Genomic DNA, 20450 nt, shown 5'->3' on the forward strand with positions numbered 1-20450 from the left:
CATTTTATAAAACTAAAAACACAAACTTTTGCTAATTTATGTGCACCAGGGTTCAGCAAACTCTAGATCAAATCCTAGCTGCCTGTTTTTATAAATTAAGTTTATTAGAACACAGCTGTGTTATCTGCTTATGTGTTCTCTACGGCTACTTTCATGCTACAGTGGCAGAGTTGATTGGTTTTGACAGAAACCGCGTAGCCCGAGATGCCTAAAATATTTACTATCTGGCCCTTTACAGAAAATGTTTGCCAACCCCTGATCTGTACTGTTGAGAAAAACAAGCATATCAGACATTTGCTCCTGCCTTAAGCCTCATGAGCCTACACATCTTGGACTGTTTTCAGAGTCAGGCTTTGTCCTCTGGTTAGAGGTTTACAATTCAAAGAGAATGACAACCCTTAGCCAACACAAGTTAGATGAGGCAAAGCCACCTGTTTTTTTTTTCTTCTGAATTAGATACTCCCTATGAAACTATATGAAAAGCTCAGATTAATTTAAAATAAGGTTAAAAGTTTCTCCCCCCCTAAATGTCTCACTCTCGTTTGATGTCCGGTCAGTAAGTAGACTGCAGTGCTCACAATGTGCCTTCTAAGCTTGCACGTCCTATCTTAAGATAGGACTTAACAGTAGCAAAATACAAAGCAACTTCACTGGAGGGAGTGTAGCCATAAGAAAGCACAGGTAAAGTCTCTATAGGATTATGATCCTTGATTATATCTTAGTTTTTGGACCAAAAAGACATAGCTCTAGACAAATTCACAAAATCAAACTCAGTTGACTTATTTTAGAAACTACTGATCTTAAGATTAAAAAAAACTACAATTACCATGCATTTAAATCCATTTTTAAACAGTTTATAATCAAAGTCCAGAAGAGGTGACCTTTGCCCTATATTTTTTTAGATTTCTATAAAGCCTATCCAATTTCTCTCATAATACTACCTCCAATAAGGATATATGGTGGGAAAGGGGAGGAAATCTAGCCCTCTGCTTTTAATTACCTCTAGCTCTGTATGCCTTGCTAGAGATGTATTTCAAAAAGGGAAAAGGGGATGTGTATTATGTTTGTCTGATTTACTAAACTGAACTCCCTGCAGACGGGAACTCTCCTAGTTGCACATGGGCAACATGTAATGACTTACATAGTGTCTAATTTGTACTATACCGATGGTTAAGGGAATTGTACATAGTTAACCTGAAAATGATTATTCAGTAGATGTCAAAAGGCCATGAGTAGAATTATCACAATATTCTGTTTTCTAGGATCTCTGGTTCTGTAAAAAGCAGCTGTATCTACCATAACAAAATAACTAGTGCCGGATGTACCCTCACAAAAAACAACTTTAAACCTGGACAAAATATGTGGGCAGATATTTTCAGGCATTGAACAGCAGCACAGGACTGTGATCTTTGGGAAAATAGAAACACAGACTGTTAAACCCCTTAATTAAGCATCCTGAGATTCTGCCTGAGAGCATCTTACAGCATTATCTTGGGGAAATTGGCCCTAACCAGAGTGTTGATGCTACTGAGCTGAAGAGATTGGATTACTGAAACAAATTTCAAGAGATAAGGGAGCTGTTGGGAGGGAGGCAGAAGTGGGGTCTCCCATCTGATGGGGTCTCATCAAGAGTACTTGTCTGAGGACTTAGGATGCGCATGTACAGGAAAAGAATTTGCAAGACTTAGTGCCGCAGAATCCTTGGAGTAACCAGACCAACCCAAATGGAGACACCTCAATGAAACCAGACACCTTAGGAGTCAGGTGTGAATCCTAGAGCAGGAGTTGGCAAACTTTCTTAAAGGGCAAGATAGCATAGGACTTAGGTTTGTGAGCTGTATAGTTCTGTGTCACAACTATGTAGTCCTGCTGTTTTAGTGTAGAAGTAGCTGTAGACAGTATGTAAAAAAGTGGGCAATGGCTATGTTCCAATAAAAGTTGACAAAAACAGTCCAATATGGCCTATGGACTGGCTAGCCTAAGGTCAAACAAACAGTCCCAAAGAATAAAATACCACTTAAAAGAAGATGACATAATCCAGACTCCTTCAAGGGTATCATCCACAACATTCACATTCATCCTAGAATAAAAATTACTTGCCATGCAAAACAGGAAAATGTGTCCTATCAAAAAACAGTTATTAGAAATAGACCCCCAAATGACCCACTATTTGGTAATTAACACAATAGAACTGTAAAGATGCTATTTAAATACGTTCAAGGATTTACAGGAGAAATGATCATAAAGAGTGAACAAGTAGAGAATCTCATCAGAGAAATGGAAATTGTAAACTAAAGAACTAAAATGAACAACTCATCGTATGAGCTATTGGATACTTAAGGAAGGATTAATGAACATAAGTCTATAGATATATCCAATCTGGGGAAAAAGTTTTAAAATGTGAACAGAGAAACCACAAAAAAGTATGCCTTAAAAACAATGAGAAATTAGCAATGAGGAATTAGACACATTTAACCCAGAGAGCAGGAAATAAAGAATATAGGAAGGAAAAAGAATATGGGGCAATTAGAAAACAGCAAAGTGACTGACTTAAACCCTTACATATCAAAAATTATGTGGAAGGAAAGAGACTAAAAATTTCAATTAAAACAACACAAACATAGCCAACAGATCTCTGACAGTGGAGCGAAGGTGGTCTTTTCAACATGTGCTGGAATTGTATAGCCACAAAAACAAACCAAAAAACAAACAAAAACACCTTGCACCCGTCACAAAAATTAACTCAAAATTGATCACAGACCTAAGTGTAAAAACATGAAACTATAAGACTCCTAGAAGATCACATCCAGATGTTAGACCTAGATAAATCTAGATGACCTTGGGCTTGGTGATCACCTTTTATTTTTTTACATTTTATTTATTTTTGATAGAGACAAAGCACAAGTGGGGGAGGGGCAGAGAGAGAAGGAGACACAGAATCGGAAGCAGGCTCAAGGCTCTGAGCCGTCAGCACAGAGCCTGACACGGGGCTTGAACTCACACACCACGAGATCATGACCCGGGCCGAAGTCAGCCGCTTAACCAACTGAGCCACCCAGGCGCCCCGGTGATCACCTTTTAGATGTAACACCAAAGGCATGATCCATGAAATAAATGATAATTTGTATTTCATCAAGTTAAAAACTTCTGCTCTGTGTAAGACACTGTCAAAATGAGAAGCAACAGCATATCTGATAAAGGATTATCTATAATGTACAAAGAACTCTTAAAACTCAACAAGAAAACAACCTGATTTAAAAATGGGCAACAGATGTAGGGGTGCCTGGGTGGCTCAGTTGGTTAAGGCCTGACTCTTGATTTTGGCTTCTGGTCATGATCTCATGGTTCATGGGTTCGAGTCCCAAGTCCAGCTCTGTGTTGACAGTGCAGAGTCTGCTTGGGATTCTCTCTGCCCCTCCCCTGTGCATGCATGCTCTCTCTCAAACTTATTTTAAAAAATGGGCAAGAGATCTGAACAGACACCTCATCAAAGAAGACGGATGGCAAGTAAGCATATGAAAGGTGTTCAACATCCTATCTTAGGTAATTGCAAATTAAAACAACACTGAGATATCATTATAACATTAAAATGGTGAAAATTCAAACATTGATGACCTCAAATGCTGGCAAGAATGGGGAACAACAGAAACTCATTCACTGTTGGTGAGAATGCAAAATAGTACAGCTACTTTGGAAGACAGTTTGGTGTTTTCTTACAAAACTAAACATAATCTTACCATATGAGCCAGCAGTCATACTCCTTGGTATTTACCCAAATGAGTTGAAAAATTATGTCCACATGAAAGCCTACATATGGATGTTTATAGTAAGTTTTATTCATAATTGCCAAAGTTGGAAGCAACAAAAATGTCCTTCAGTAGGTGGACAAACAGTTGTATATCCAGACAATGGAATGTGATTCATTGCTAAAAAGAAATCAGTTATCAAGCCATGAAAAGAAAAGGAGGAAACTTAAATGCATATGACAATGTTAAGCCAATCCTTCCAACTATGGTATTCTGGAAAAGGTAACTCTATGGAAATAGTAAAAAGTATGATGATTGTTGCCAAGGATTAGAAAGGAGGGAGGGCTGAACAGATAGAACATAGAGCATTTTTAGGACTGTGAGCTACTCTGTATGATACCACAGTGGTGCATACATAACATTATACATTTGTCAAAATTTATTGAACACACAACAAAGAGTGAACCCTAGTGTAAACTATGGACTTTGAGTAATGATGGTGTGTTCATGTAACAAATATACCACTCTGGAATGGGGATGTTGATAGTGGGTGAGGCTGTGTGTATGTGTTGGGGTGGGGGAGTGCAGGGAATATCTGTACTGCCTGCTCCATTTTGCTGTGACCCTAAAACTGCTCTAAAAAATAAAGTCCTTTATAAAAAATCCAACTATATACTACCTATAAGAGATGTACTTTAATTAAATATGGATATAAAAGTTGCAAGCAAGAGAGTTAGAAAGGCATACCATGAAAATAGGAAGCATAAAAAAGTTTCTGTAGCTATATGAATATCAAAGTAGACTTCAAGACCCAAGGGATTACCAGAAATAAAGAGGGACATTTTGTGTGTCAGTGAGGAAGGTACGACAATCATAAGTGTATATGTAGCTAGCAACAGAGCTTCAAAATACATGAAGGAAAAACTGACAGAAGTAAAGGGAGAAATGAACATTGCTCTCTTGGTAAATGATATAATATCCAAGGGAAAAAATACGGAATTCGAATTTTGAACACTAGTATTCAACTAGTATTTGAACTAGTAACTTGAGTTAGTTAACATTTATAAAATACTATACCCAACACCTGCAGGATATATATTCTTAACTGCATATGGAATATTCACTAAGACAACATAACATGGTGGTCTCAAAAGGTTTCAAAAGCTTGAAATCTTAGAGTATATTTTCCAACCACCACAGAATTAAATTAGAAATAAGTGGTAATAAAATATACAGAAAGGCCCTAAATATTTGGAAACTATCGCATTTCTGAATAATCCGTGGGGCAAGGAAGAAATCACAGGGAAATTAAAATGTTTTCAACTAAATAGAAACCATATCAAATTAAAAAAAATTTTTTTTCAATGTTTGAGAGACAGAGTGCGAGTGGGGGAGGGTCAGGGAGAGAGGGAGACACAGAATTGGAAGCAGGCTCCAGGCTCTGAGCTGTCAGCACAGAGCTCGACGCGGGGCTTGAACCCACAAACCATGAGGTCATGACCTGAGCCAAAGTTGGACGCTCAACCGACTGAGCCACCCAGGCACCCCCAATTTTTTTAAATGTATCACTAGTGCTTAGAGGGAAAGAGATGGATTTAGATGCTTCTAATAAAAATGAAGGTTGGGGCACCTGGGTGGCTCAGTCGGTTGGGCGACCGACTTCGGCTCAGGTCACGATCTCGCGGTCCGTGAGTTCGAGCCCCGCATCGGGCTCTGTGCTGAGAGCTCAGAGCCTGGAGCCTGTTTCAGATTCTGTGTCTCCCTCTCTCTCTGACCTTCCCCCATTCATGCTCTATCTCTCTCTGTCTCTAAAATGAATAAACGTTAAAAAAAAATTAAAAAAAAAAAATGAAGGTTTAGTTTAAATCAGTGATCTAAACTAGGACCATAAGAAACTAGAAAAAGAAAAGTAAACCAAAAATAAGTAGAAGGAAGGAAATAATATGGATAAGAGCAAAAATCATTGAAGCAAAAAGGGCAAACAATAGAGAAAAATCAGTGGAACCAATGCTGGTTTTTAAGGAAGATTAAATAAAATGGAGAAGTCTCTACTCTGATCAAGAAAAGTGACAGGACACATTACCAAGATGTGAGAAAAACAGTAGTACAGATGCTATATGTGTTAAACAAACCAACCAGAGAATATTATGTACAACTTTACAACAATACCAAATTACCAAAACCAACACAAGAGAAAATAGAAAGGTTGATAGCTCTTTATCAATTAAAGAAATTAGATCTATAACTTAAATATTTCCAAAAAGAAACCCCCAGGCTTAAAAGACTAGCTAGTGCTCTAAATTCTTTCATACACTCCAGGAAGAAATAATACCAATCCAACTTAAACTCTTCAGAAAACAGAGAAGGAGGAAACACTTCTAAATTTATTCTACATCAGGTCAGGATTACACTGTTACCAGAAGTAAAGAGATTTGAAGAAAACTCTACAAGTCAATATCCCTCATGAACACAGACACAGATCCCATTTTTTTTTTAAATGGCAAATTCAATTCATATAATACATCATGACCAAGTGGGATTTATACCAGGAATGCAAGAAATGCAACAGAACATTCAAAAGTCAAGAAATATAATTCACATATTTTTTAATTTTTAGCTTATTTATTTTTTGAGAAGGAAATCCCAAGCAAGTTCCACACTGTCAGTGCAGAGCCCAGTGCGGCACTTGAACTCGTGAACTGTGAGACCATGCCCTGAGCTGAAATCAACAGTTGGACGCTTAACTGACTGAGCCACCCAGGTGGTCCTATAATTCATCATTAACATAAAGATTACTGGGCACTTGGGTGGCTCAGTCAGTTAAGCATCTGATTCTTGATTTCTGCTCAGGTCATGATCCCAGGGTCGTGGGATCAAGCCCTGCATCAGGCTCCGTGCTGAGCATGGAGCCTGTTTAAGATTCTCTTTCTCCCTTTGCTCCTCTCCCTAGCTCATGTACTTACTCTCTCAAAAACAAACAAAACATAAAGATTACCATAACTGGATAATCCTCTCAATAAATGTAGAAAAAGCATTTGATAAAACCACCATTCATGATAAAAATTCTCAGCAAACTAGCAATAGGAATTTCCTTAAAACTAATGTTAATGGTGAAAGTGAATACTTTTGCCATGATAGGAACAAGTCAACAATGTTCATTCTCATGATTGCTATTAATATTGTACTGGGGGAGGGGACAAATACAAAGACTGTCCAAAAGGAAAAGGAAATTGCTTTTATTTGCAGATGATATGATTGTATATGTAGAAAATCTTTAAGATTATACAAAAAACTAGAATTTTAGCAAGGTCTCAAGATCTAAAATTGCTACACAAAAATCAATTACTTTATGATTAGACAGTAAAGAACTGGAAGATGAAATTAATGCCACTTGGAATAGGGTGGAAAGTATGAACCCTTAGGGATAAATATAACAAAACATTAAAGAACTACACTGCATAATATTGTGTATTTGTATATTTGTATGAATAATACAAACTGTTACTGAGAAAACTGAAATAAAGTGTTATGATCTCAAAGACAATATTAAGGTGTCACTACTTCCCAAATTGATGTATATATATATTTCTAGGCATTCATCTAAGACAAATGGAAACATGTCTGCCAAAAAACTTGTATGCTAATGTCCATAGAAGCTTTATTCACAGCAAAGCTGGAAACAACCTAAATGTCCATCAGTAGGCTTATTGGAGAAGCAAATTGGGGATCTCCATGAAATGGAATACTAGTTGACAATAAAAAAGAATGAACTGTAGATAAATGCAACAACATGGGTGAATCTCAGAAATGTGTCAAGCCAGATACAAAAGGCTGATCGTATTTCTATGAATTTTAAGAATGGACAACATTAATCCCATAAATGGAAATCATACATGGTTCTTTTTGAGTAAGGGCTGTGTGGAAGGGGTCGTGAAAGAATGTTCTAAGTGATATAAATGTATATCTTGATTAGAGTGTTGATTACATGAGTATATACATTTGTCAAAACTTTTCAAATTATACCCTTAATATCTATGTAATTCACTGTAATTTTTACTTCAATAAAATGTATGTAACAGTTTTGAGAACATTCTGGGAGATACAAGTCCAGGGAATTGATATATTTATACCTGAAAAAGGCTGCCTGCTTGAATCAGTCACACCAAGTTTTAAAATCAGTCTAAAATTCTAACTCTTAAAGTGATGAGGCAGCATCCAGTGCACAAACCAGCTCACAGTGCTGTGTGCCTGCTGTGATAGGCATGTGATTTCCATTGTTCTCACACTGGCCTAAATCAGCCCAAACTCAGTGGTCATATTCTTCGGCACCTACAGAAAAGCAAGAACCCTCCATCTACCCACTGCTACCAGTTCAAGGGCTTTCTCACTTCCTTTAGGAACTTGGAGAGATCCCCATGGCCCTGGGATCATGACCTGAGCCAAAATCAAGAGTTGGACGCTCAGCTGATTGAGCCACCCAGGCACCCTCAATAGTGTTAGTTATTAATGCAAGTCAATAATTTAGCAGATTGTACAATTAACCTTCTTAGGACAACATGTGGGATCAGCTGTCCTAAGTTAATTTTCAGCCTACATTATTCATCTGTCTGGCTGGGAAGTTACTATGGCTATCAGCTGAAGGCATAATACAATAAATGCTGGATATTAACCAGGAAAAGTATTTTAGCTCTGTCATTTTAAATGGCTGATTAAAGAAATCAATTTTCAAAAGTGAGCCCAGAAATAAACCCGTACTGTATGGCCAGTTAGTCTATGACAAAGGAGGCAAGAATAGACAATAGGGAAAAGACAGTCTCTTCAATAAATGGTGCTGGGCAAACGACAGCTACATGCAAAAGAATAAAAATGGACCACTTTCTCACACCAGAAATAAACTCAAAATAGATTAAAGACCTAACTGTGAGACCTGAAAAAAAATAAAATTCCTAGATGAAAACACAGGCGGTAATCTCTTTGACACCGTCCTTAGCGATATTTTTCTAACTATGTCTTTTAAGGCAAGGGAAACAAAGGCAAACCATTGGGACTACATCAAAATAAAAACCTTTTGCACAGCAAAGGAAACAACAAAATGAAAAGGCAACCTACTGAATGGGAGAAGATATTTGAGAATGATGTATCTAATAAGAGATTAACATCCAAAATATATGAGGAACTTATACAGCCCAACACAAAAGAAACTCTGATTTTAAAATGTGCAGAGGACCTGAATAGACATTTTTCCAGAGAAGACATACACATGGTCAACAGACACAAGAAAAGATGCTCAACATCACTAATCATCAGGAAAATGCAAAGCAAAACCACAATGAAATATCACCATACACCTGTCAGAATGGCTAGAATCAAAAAGAAAAACAGGTGTTGGTGAGGATGTGGAGAAAAAGAAAACCCCTGTGCACTGTTGGTGGGAATGCAAACTGGTGCAGCCACTGTGGAAAATAACACAGCAGTTCCTAAAAAAATTAAAAATAGAATTACCATATAATCCAGTAATTCACTACTGGGTATTTACCCAAAGAAAGTGAAAACACTAATTCAAAGAGATATATGCATCCCTATGTTATTGCAGCATTATTTTACAATAGCCAAGATATGGAAGTGACCCAAGTGCCCATATAGATGAATGGATAAAGAAGATATGATTTATGTGTACACACACGCATGCACGCACACAATGGAATATTATTCAGCCATAAAGAAAAGAAAAATGAGATCTTGACACTTGCAACAACATAGATGGATCTAGAGGGTATAATGTTAAATGAAATAAGTCAGAGAAGGACAAGTACCATGTGACGTCACTTAAATGTGAAACCTAAAGACAAATGAACAAAAAAATAAACAAAAAAACCCAGACTCTTAAATACAGAGCACAAATTGGTAGTTGCCACAGGAGAAGTGAGTGGGAGGATGGGTGAAATGATAAAGGGGATTAAAAGGTATAGACTTCCAGTGATAAAAAAGTCACAGAGATGAAAAGTACAGTCTATAAAATATAAAAGTACAGGGAACACAGTCATAATATAATAACCTTGTGACAGTGACTACACTTATCACGGTGAGCACTGAGTAATGTATAGAACTGTTGAATGAATATGTTGTATACCTGAAACTAACATAACATTGTATACTAATTATACTTCAATAAAAATACTGAAAATCCATTTCGTTTATACTTTAGTTTATAATCTTAAGATACATAAAGAGCTGTGAGAACATTCCTTAACCATCCAGCCAGTCTTTAATTAGTCTCTATTATGTGTTCAGCACCAATGTCTTTAAGTGCTTTCAAACTTATTGAACAAATAAAGTTAAAGAGAGGCAGAGTGAGACAAGATGACAGCTTATTCAGGCAATAAATAGTGTAGATGCCCAGAGAAAGTCCTTAATTTGTTTTATCTTTGCCTTAATAGGAGAAGTGGCCATTTTTTGTTTATGCCACTGGCAGCTAAATACAATATAAGGATGCCTTTCCTCCCACCACACCTTCTCCCTCACCACCCCCCATCCCAACACACACACGCGCGCACACACACACACACACACACACACACACACGCAGAGCACAGGCATGCATAAAAGAAAGGTCCTTTGACTTGTTTCCCTCAATGTTACTGAGGAGCCTCAAAGCGCTAAGTATGTGGAGTGTGTCAGGCCACAGCCCTGGCACTTCCCTTGGGAACAGGTCTAGCACCTACTGGGTCTTCTATTGGATCCTTCAAACAGAAGATTTAAATTACTGCAGCCCATTCATTCCGTGTAGTTCATTTCAGAGCTGTGATGCTCCATCCTGGATGCAGTGTCATCAAACTAAGCCTCATGAGTAAGCTCCTTTGGAATATACCAGGGAAGGTGTCAAGCCGTAACTTGAGTATGAGGCCCAAACACAAAGCACTAGCCAAAAAAAAGCAGCTTCTAAATATCTTTCTGGAAATGAACAGACCTCTAAATCCCTGAAAGTCCACCTTAAATACTAGATTAACAGAAATGGTTATTACTGCTGTCCTACTTTATATCATATGCTAAGCCTCTGAACAGGTTTCCAAGATGTTTTTATCTCAAGCTATGGCTTAAAATGGGCCCTAGCCCTGAATTAATGAGAATCTTTATATAATTTAAAAAATGCTATAGTCTTTAAAAGAAGTCTTATGCATATAGGGGTGCCTGGGTGGCTCATTCAGTTAAATGTCCTACTCTTGATTTCAGCTCAGGTCATGATCTCATGATTGAAACCCTGCATTGGGCTGCACGCTGACAGTGAGGAACCTGCTTGGGATTCTCTCCATCTCCCTCTGCTCCTCCCATGTGTGCTCTCTCTTGCTCTCAAAATAATCTTAAAAAAAAAGTCTTATGCAGGGGCGCCTGGGTGGCGCAGTCGGTTAAGCGTCCCACTTCAGCCAGGTCACGATCTCGCGGTCCGTGAGTTCGAGCCCCGCGTCGGGCTCTGGGCTGATGGCTCGGAGCCTGGAGCCTGTTTCCGATTCTGTGTCTCCCTCTCTCTCTGCCCCTCCCCCGTTCATGCTCTGTCTCTCTCTGTCCCAAAAATAAATTAAAAAAAAAAAAAAAATGTTAAAAAAAAAAAAAAGTCTTATGCATATATATTTTTCAAATTTCAATGTAGATGCAATTAATAAATGCTAATTCATTAAAAAATATGAGTTCATTAAAAAAATACCTGAGTTCCTAATAGGATGTTTGTCATTATTCATTCTCTAATAATGGGCACCAAGAGTACATTTTCTTTCTTGTTGGGGGGGGTCCATAAAATTGGACTTTAAACAGAAGTCTTTGTCCTGATAATACTGAGAATCACTTAGACTTTAAATTCATAACAGGGTCAAATGATGCCAGTTAAACTGGCAAACAAATGAACTCAGATTTAATACTCTCACCAACAAGTAAAAGCTGGAAAATATGGCAAATATTTTGGCCAGTTTGAAGGTTGCCTAAAGAGCACTACTTTGGAAACCGAACAGTTGGATTGGTCCTTAGGCACGCAGAACGTATGCAGTGTGCATCTGCTCACCTGCAGGGTGGTCTCAGGATGACTCTTCGTGAGGTCACATTTGGGGTTCAATTTTCTCAATGGAGGGGCAGGGGAAGTAACACTGTTAATTGAGAGGCTAATGTATGAGATTCTAATAAACATGAGTAGAGCTATGTGGTAGGACTTCATCTGTAAACTGAGATCCACCTCAGACATTCATCATAAAATTTAAGTGAGCGTCCATATATAAAACATCTAGAATTGTTTTGGAACAAGCAAGGTGTTCAGTAAGTGTCATTTCCTTTCCTTCTTTCTCTTAGATTGTCCCCTAAAACTACTATTACCAAATTATTTTAAGCGCTTTGCTGTACTTTAAGATAATTAAAGAAAGAGAAGAATATAAGAATGCTGACAGTGATTTTGAATCATTACAATCAGGTAATAGATCTAAAACAGGTGTCAATGTTTCACCCATTTTACCAAGTCCTCCAGGTGGAGAAGAGAAACAGGCATTTCTCCTGGCCCTCTGAGCTTTACTCTGGGTACGTGTCTGGTTTCACCTGACCAATCCTATTTATGACTAGGAATATTGAATCTTAGTCTGCAGTAATTCTTCCAGTACTATCCATATAAATCCCTGCAGGAAAATGGAGAGTAGCTACTGATCAATTAGTTGGAAAAAAAAAAAAAAAAAACTAGCTGAAGAAAAAAATTTGATCTAGATCCCACTAAGAATATAAAACATTTAACATATACTTTTTTTTTTTTTTAGAGAAAAGGGATGTGCATAAGCAGGGGAGAGGGACAGAGGGAGAGAGAAGCTTGAGCAGGCTCCACGCTCCACCCCCTGACCAGGGACTCAGTTCCATGACCCTGAGATCCTGACCTGAGCCAAATCAAGAGTCACATGTTCAACTGAATGAGCCACCCAGGCACCCCAAGAATTTAAAACATTTAAACTTTATATTCTATATTCATTTCTTAGTCATGTCAGGCCACAGCTAAATGACACAGCTGCACTTGTGATGCATGAATTAAGCTCCATAAAATTCTGAAGCCAGTTCCTTAAACAACTGTTGTGAAATGGAGGTGGTATGAAAAACTGGTAACAACGTCAGAATATTGTCTTTAGTTTATTACACCTAGACTGCTCTTTAGACCCTGTACCTGAAACTAGGAATTGGAACTTGAATCAGAACATGAAACCAAAACTAATGCAAAAATGAATGTTCAGTCTTAAAACTCACTGCAAGCTGAAAATCATGATGCAATCATCCTTATATGCTAAGCCAATTATTCCATAGATTCCTTCTTCACATTTGTAAAATGCTTTGTCTCTTAAAAAGGGCTTTCTTATCATTTCTCCTTCTCTCTAGTATTACTACACAAAAATTTCTTCTTTCTAAAAATTTTAAGTGTGCATCTCAAGTCCACTTCCTGTATAAAGGCCATCTCGCTACCTAATATCACTCTATCATGCTCTTGGGTTTCCGTGCCATATTTATCTTCATCACTGTATTTCCCATTCTGCCTTGTTTACAAGTCTGTACCCATACCAGATGGACTCGTAAAGGCTTGAACATGGTCACAGCACTTAAATGCTTTCTGAAAGAAGACTGGTAATAAGTCATTGTTATTCATCCTTGCATCTCACTTCTATACGCATGCATAATGAAGGGCTTCAGTAAATGTTAATTGACTTAAATAATTTAACTCTAGATGTTGGAAAGAAATTCCTATACAGGCATACCTCAAAAAAACTGTGGGTTCAGTTCCAGACCACTGGCTGTTAAAGCAAATATCACAATAAAGCAAGTGAAAAGAATGTCTTGGTTTCCCAATAAAAATAGTTATGTTTACAGTATCCTGTAGTCTCCTAAGTGTGCCACAGCATTATGTCTAAAAATGCAAATGTACATAAATAAAAATGCTTTACTGCTAAAAACTGCTAACGATCATCTGAGCTTTCAGTGAGTTGTAATCACTCATCACAGATCACCATAACAAATAATAAAAGTTTGAAATATTGTGAGAATTACCAAAATGTGACAGAGAGATGAAGTGAGCAAATGCTGTTGGAAAAACGGTGCAGACAGACTCGCTCAACACAGGGTTGCCACAAATCTTCGATTTGTAAAAAAGGCAGTATCTACAAAGTGCAATAAAACAAGGTATAGCTGTACTCCTACAAAGAGAGCAGCAGAGTATATATAACCATACATTACAAATGATAACCAAGTGTCTGGAGCTTTTCAGAGTAAATTATCCATCTATCTCTGTTTCTATTGAGCATATCTCATTTCCATTTTTCCCTTTACTCTTTCCCTGGTGTCTTATCGATCTTTTATGCAACAGAAAGGAATTATTTTTCCATATTTTACAAAGTACATTGATGTAGACTGTGTACGTAAGCAAGTTAAATATCCTGCCTGAGGAAGCACATAGTCTGGATGACAACGCATGAGAGACCAGTTGCACTGCCTGTTCTGGTACTCAGATCTTTTGAATATGGCTTCAGGGATCTCGCTGCCATATCACAGTGCCTCCCTTTCAGATTTCATGATATGCACTAAATCAGATAAACAGTGTATTTATGGAACAATTTATTTTACAAGCCCATTCTTTAAAAGAATGGTCTTGGGGCGCCTGGCTGGCTCAGTCGGTTAAGCATCTGACTTCGACGCAGGTCATGATCTCACAGTTTGTGAGTTTGAGCCCAGTGTTGGGCTCTGTGCTGACAGCTCAGAGCATAGATCCTTCTTCGGATTCTGTGTCCCCCTCTCTCTTTGCCCCTCCCCACTCACACTGTGTCTCTCTCTCAAAAATGAATAAACATTTAAAAATTAAAAAAAAAAAAGAATGGTCTTAAAGGCGATAGGGTACAATGAACATTCTCAAACACAGGTAGTAGTTTCAACTGCTTCAATAGTAGCATAACAACTCACGTTAGAAGCTTTAAACCAAATATCCCACCTCAGAAATCTATCTTAAAGAAATGATCAGAGTTGCCAACAAAAATTTATATATAAACTTTTTCATGGTAGTCTTTTTATAATTAGAAGAATTGAAAATAAGCTACATGTGCAATGACGTGATTTATCATAGGCTTATATCCTGAATATTATGTAACTGTTAAATAACTGTAGTAGATAGCCTCTACAATGGCCCCCAAGTAATCTCTGCCTCCAGAAATTCCCATCCCTTGCTTAATTCCCTCTTCTTGTAGGACCAATGATTTACTTCTAACAATAGAGTATAGCAAAAGTGATGGGATGTCATTTCCAAGATTAAATTTTAAAGAGACCATGGCTTCTGTCTTGCACTCTTACTCTGATGGAAGCCAACTTCTGTGTTATGAGAAGCCTTATGGAGAGGCCCATGAGGCAAGGAATTGAGGAAAATCTCTATACAGCAGGGTGCATAGAACTGGTTTGTTCCCCACTTAAGCCTTCAGATGAGATCACAGCCCCAACTGCCAACTGTGAAAGGCTTTGACAGGCAGGCACTCATCTAAGCTGCACCCAGATTCCTGATTCACAGGGACTGCAAAATTAATGTATGTTATTTTAAGCCACCTACTTTTAGGGTAGTTCATGGTAAACAGATGATAACTTTTTAAAAGAATACTTAGTAGCATGAGGCAATACTCATATGTTAAGTTTTTAAATAACTAGTCAAGAGGTTTATTTATCCATGACAAAACAAACGAAAGTATTGTTTTAAAACATGTATTGTGTACTCACATATTTGTTATTTGAACTAGTAATTTCCTACATTTCCATTCACTGAAAATATTTTCAAGACTGTTATAAAGCCTATCTTGTAATATCATATAATTTTTTTTTTTAATTTTTTTTTCAACGTTTTTTATTTATTTTTGGGACAGAGAGAGAGACAGAGCATGAATGGGGGAGGGGCAGAGAGAGGGAGACACAGAATCGGAAACAGGCTCCAGGCTCCGAGCCATCAGCCCAGAGCCTAACGCGGGGCTCGAACTCACGGAACGCGAGATCGTGACCTGGCTGAAGTCAGACGCTTAACCGACTGCGCCACCCAGGCGCCCCATAATTTTAAGTATAATTATTATTAGCTAAAAAAAGACACCAAACATTGAAAATATTACAACCTGCCTCCTAAAACATGGTAGAAAAGTTTACAAAATTAGATTTATCTGAGTCTTAAGAACTGATAATTTTTAAAAGCAGAAAAATATATATGTATTATTCTGGTTTTTAAAATATAGATGCTTAAGAAACAATAGAGTTAAATACAAGAAAACATGAACAGAGTTGCTCTTTGGATGGTGGGATCATAGGTAACTTAAATTTCCTCTTTATGCTTTTCTCTGTTTCCCAAAATTTTTTCAAATATATGTGTGTGTATATATATACATATATATATTACATATATAATTACATATATATACATATATACACATATATGTATACATATATACATATATACACACATATATACATATATGTATATATACATATATACATATGTATACATATATACATAATTACATATATATATGTGTGTATATATATATATGTAATTTGTATCGGAAATGTCTTTTTTAAAAAGCCAACCTGATAATGTAATGTAACACATTTTAGTTCCTTCAAACCCAGATTTAATGCTAATATGAGACTCACCATTTTGTGAAGAAAGAGAACAGCACTGGATCCACTGATCCAAGTGGTAATACTTAATTAGCAGGTAAAAATAGTCAATAGGACTATAATACATCTAAATTTTTTAAAAAAAGCCATCAAGCTGAGTCAAATGAGAGGGCTAAACTAATGCAAAATTGGTTAGAACCAAGCACAAGTTTGTGAGGAGAAATTGTAGATGCCTTCCATGGCACTGGTTCTAAAAGATTAAGATTTATAATCAGAATAGTAAAAAGTTGAGCAACTCCTATATCTCCCATAAATTCAGTATTTATCATCTGTGATTTACCTAAATATTCCTGAATCTTACATTCTACCCTACTTATATGAACTTTGGGGGCAGTGCTGTTCTATGTATAGTGTAAAGTATGTCTTTTATTAATTCTAACACTATATGTACAGGAGGAAGGGAAAAGTTGTTTGAGATTTTAGGGTTTGGTGAAATTATTGTGAAGCCAGTTCTCATTTCTTTGAGTGTAGACTGGTAGTTCATCTAAGATCCTGACCAAGATTCTTTTTTAAAAAAAATGACACCTTGAGGCTTCCAGAGAAGATGACAGTGTAGGAGGATCCTAAGCTTATCTCATCCCATGGACACACCTAGCTAACACCCACATCAGTAAAAGTAACCTAGAAAATAACCTGAAGACTGGCAGAACAGATTCTCCATAGCTAAACGCAGAGAAGAGGCCACATCAAAAATGGTTGAAAGGATGGAGATGTGGCCAGGAACCAAACTGACCCATGAGATTGTCCACAGGAGGGAGGAACACTACAGGCATGGAGAGGGAAGAGAAGACCCCACTTCAGGCACCTGCGGCATGGAGAACCCACACTGGGAAGATGGATCCCCACAACATTTGGCTTTGAAAAACCAGTGGGGCTTAACTTGGCAAGTTCTTAGAATCAGTGGGGCTTAACACCAGGAACTTTAAAACTCAGCTGGCTTGGCTCTGGGGAACCCAGAGGGCTATAGGAAATTGAGATAGCATAACAAACAGCCCTGACATACAGTACAGAAGAAGCAGTTTGAAAAAGCCTGGGGTACACAGGAAGGAGATTTATTTACTAATCTCAGGGTGTGCTGAAGGGGCAGGGATCTTTGGGAGACTTCTCTAGGAACAAAAGAGGTGGTGGGCACCATTTTCCTCCTCTGCTCCCCAGATACACAGACACTTGTAGGAACCAGCGGGAACATGATCTCTACCTAGCTTGCTAATAGCATACTCCAGTCCTGCATTCTTCTGCAGTCTGATCCCCTCCAACCGGTCCTCCACAGGACTTCTACAAAGGTCTCCTGCTACAGCAGACAAGTGCAAACCTTGCTAACATCACCCACCCCACCCCTGCATAACCCGTGGATCTGCCCCACCCAAACTGCACTGGGCAGGAGTCCATCCAATGCAGAGCACTAAGCATGGCATTGTGCAAGAGCCCCAACAGGCCCAAAGTGACTTCTTCCTTGGGAAGAGAAAAAGATAACCACACACACCAGTTCAACTGGGGCACTAGCAGTGGCCTGGGGGCAGACACCTGGCCTGACTGCAGGCCCCACCTACCAACAAAAGCCCTGTAATTCAGTGCTACTGCAGCCCTGGCAGATGCCTGATCTGACCCAAATCAAGCCCAAGGTGGCCCCAGATTGGCTCACTAACAACAGAGGGACCAAACCCTGCCCACAACAGGCAGACAGCCATTGCAGATGACTGGACTGAAGGCAAATGTGGCTCAGACACAACAGTAGGGTACATGCAACACACATAGGAGATACCCCGGAAGTGCCAGAGTCTGGTGAACAGGGGACACTGCTGCAGGGCACTACAGGACCTCTTCTTCATAAGGCCACTACTTTCAAGAGCAAGGGACATAGCTGACTTTCCTAACACAGAGAAACACAGAGAGTTAGAAAAAATATAAGATCAAGGAATATGTCCCAAATGAAAGAACAAGATAAAATCACATCAAGACAGCTAAATGAAACAAAAATAAGTAATATGTCTGATAGAGAATTTAAAGTAATGGTCATAAAGATACTGTACTTGAGAAAAGAGAGGAGGGTTTCAGTGAGATCTTCAAAATAGAAAGAAAACATACAAAAGAATAAATCAGAAATGAACTCATTAACTGAAGTTAAAAGTACACAGGCAGGAATAAATAGTAGTAGAGAAAGCAGAAGAATGGAACAGCGACCTGGAGGACAGAGTAATGGAATGCAATCAAGCTGAACAGGACAGAGAAAGCAGAAGAAAGGTAAGAATAGATTAAGGGAATTTAGCGACATCATCACATGTAACAACATTTTATTCCGAAGGGATTCTGAAGGAGAAGAGAAAGAAAAGGGGACAGAAAATTTGGAGAAATAATAGCTGAAAGCTTCCTGAGTATGGGGAAGGAGACAGAAATCCACATCCAGGAGGCACAGAGAGAGCCCCCAACAAAATCAACTCAAGGAGGTCCACACCAAGACAAATGGTAATTAAAAGAGGCTTCCAGACAAACAAAAGCTAAAGGAATTCATGACCATTAAACCAGCCCTACAAGAAATGCTAATGTGGACTCTGAGTGGAAAGGAAAGACCATAAGTAGGAGTAAGAAAAGTAGGAAGCACTAAAGTAGGAAGCAATAAAATTAATTAGATCTATAAAAATCAGTAAATAGTCTCACAAAATGAAAGTCTGTAAATTATGACAACATATACCTAAAACGTGGTGGGAGGGGGAAAGGATTAAAGAATGTTTTCAAACTTAAGCAACCATCAACTTAGTATAGGCTGTTATGAGCATAAGATGTTATATATAAACCACATGTTAACCACAAATCAAAAACCAGTCGTAAGTATGCAAAAAATAAAGAGAAAGGAATCTAAGTATATCATTAAAGAAAGGCAACTAATCATGACAGAAGAGAGCAAGGGAAGAAAGGAACAGAGAACTACATACACAACCATAAAACAAGTAACAAAAGAGCAATAAGTACATACCTATCAATAATTACTTTGAATGTAAACAGACTAAATATTCCAGTCAAAAGACATAGGGTGATGGAGTGGATAACAAACCAAGACCCATTCACACGCTGTCTACAAAAAACTCATTTCAGACCTAAAGATACATGCAGATTGAAAGTGAAGGGATAGAGGGGAACTGGGTGGCTCACTTGGTTAAGCATCGGACTTCAGCTTAGGTCATGATCTCACGGTTCATGAGTCTGAGCCCCGTATCAGGCTCTGCTCTGACAGTGTGGAGCCTTCCTGGGATTTTCTCTCTCTCCCTCTCTCTGTCCCTCCCGTGCTCATGCTCACGCTCACGCTTTCTCTCTCTCAAAATAAATAAACTTAAAAAAAAAAAAAAGAAAGTGAAAGGACACAAAAGCATTTATCATGTAAATGGATGTGAAAAGAAAGCTGGGGTAGCAATACTTACATAGGTCAAAACAGACTTTAAAGACGGTAACGAGACTAAGAAGGATACTGTATATTCATAAAGGGAACAATCCAACATGAAGATATAACAATTGTAAATATTTATGCACCCAACAGGAAAGCACCCAGATACATAAAACAGCTATTATGAAACATAAAGGAAGTAACCAATAGTAACAAGATACAAGTATGCAACTTTAACACCCCACTTACATCAATGGATAGATCATCCAAACAAAATCAACAAGGAACCAGTGGCTTTGAATGACACATTGGACCAGATGGATCTGACAAATATATTCAGAATGTTCCATTCTAAAACAGAATCTACATTCTTTTCAAGTGCACATGGAACATTCTTCACAATAAGTGATATATTAGGTCATAAAATAAGTCTCAACAAATTCAAAAAGATCAGTCATACCATGCATCTTTTCTGACCACAATGATATGAAACTAGGAATCAACCACAAGAAGAAATCTGGAAAGAGCACAAATATATGGAGGTTAAAAAACATGCTACTAAACAATGAATAGGATGACCAAGAAATGAAAGAGGAAACAAAAAAAATACATGGAGACAAATGAGAATGAAA

At 37.9% G+C, this 20450-nt stretch overlaps 1 protein-coding gene and 1 long non-coding RNA gene across 9 annotated transcripts in view; one reads left to right on the plus strand and one right to left on the minus strand.

Annotated features, from left to right (window-relative positions):
* CUNH2orf88 (chromosome unknown C2orf88 homolog) overlaps positions 1-20450 on the minus strand; it is a 63791-nt gene that overhangs the window by 757 nt on the left and 42584 nt on the right. The window contains exon 1 of one of the 8 annotated variants that reach the window (XM_053906955.1): positions 20068-20147. The exons of the other annotated variants lie outside the window; for them this stretch is intronic. The gene's annotated coding sequence lies outside the window, so the exon portion shown is untranslated. Of the gene's footprint in view, positions 1-20067; positions 20148-20450 lie in introns of those variants that run through there. 8 annotated transcript variants of the gene reach the window in all.
* LOC109274582 (uncharacterized) lies at positions 853-9934 on the plus strand. The gene is made up of 2 exons (XR_002083720.2): positions 853-5366; positions 5601-9934. It is a non-coding gene; the product is annotated as an uncharacterized LOC109274582 (long non-coding RNA).

This window comes from Panthera pardus, unplaced genomic scaffold, assembly GCF_024362965.1.
Source record: "Panthera pardus isolate Hobbes unplaced genomic scaffold, ASM2436296v1 HiC_scaffold_10, whole genome shotgun sequence".
Taxonomy (NCBI): Eukaryota; Metazoa; Chordata; class Mammalia; order Carnivora; family Felidae; genus Panthera; species Panthera pardus.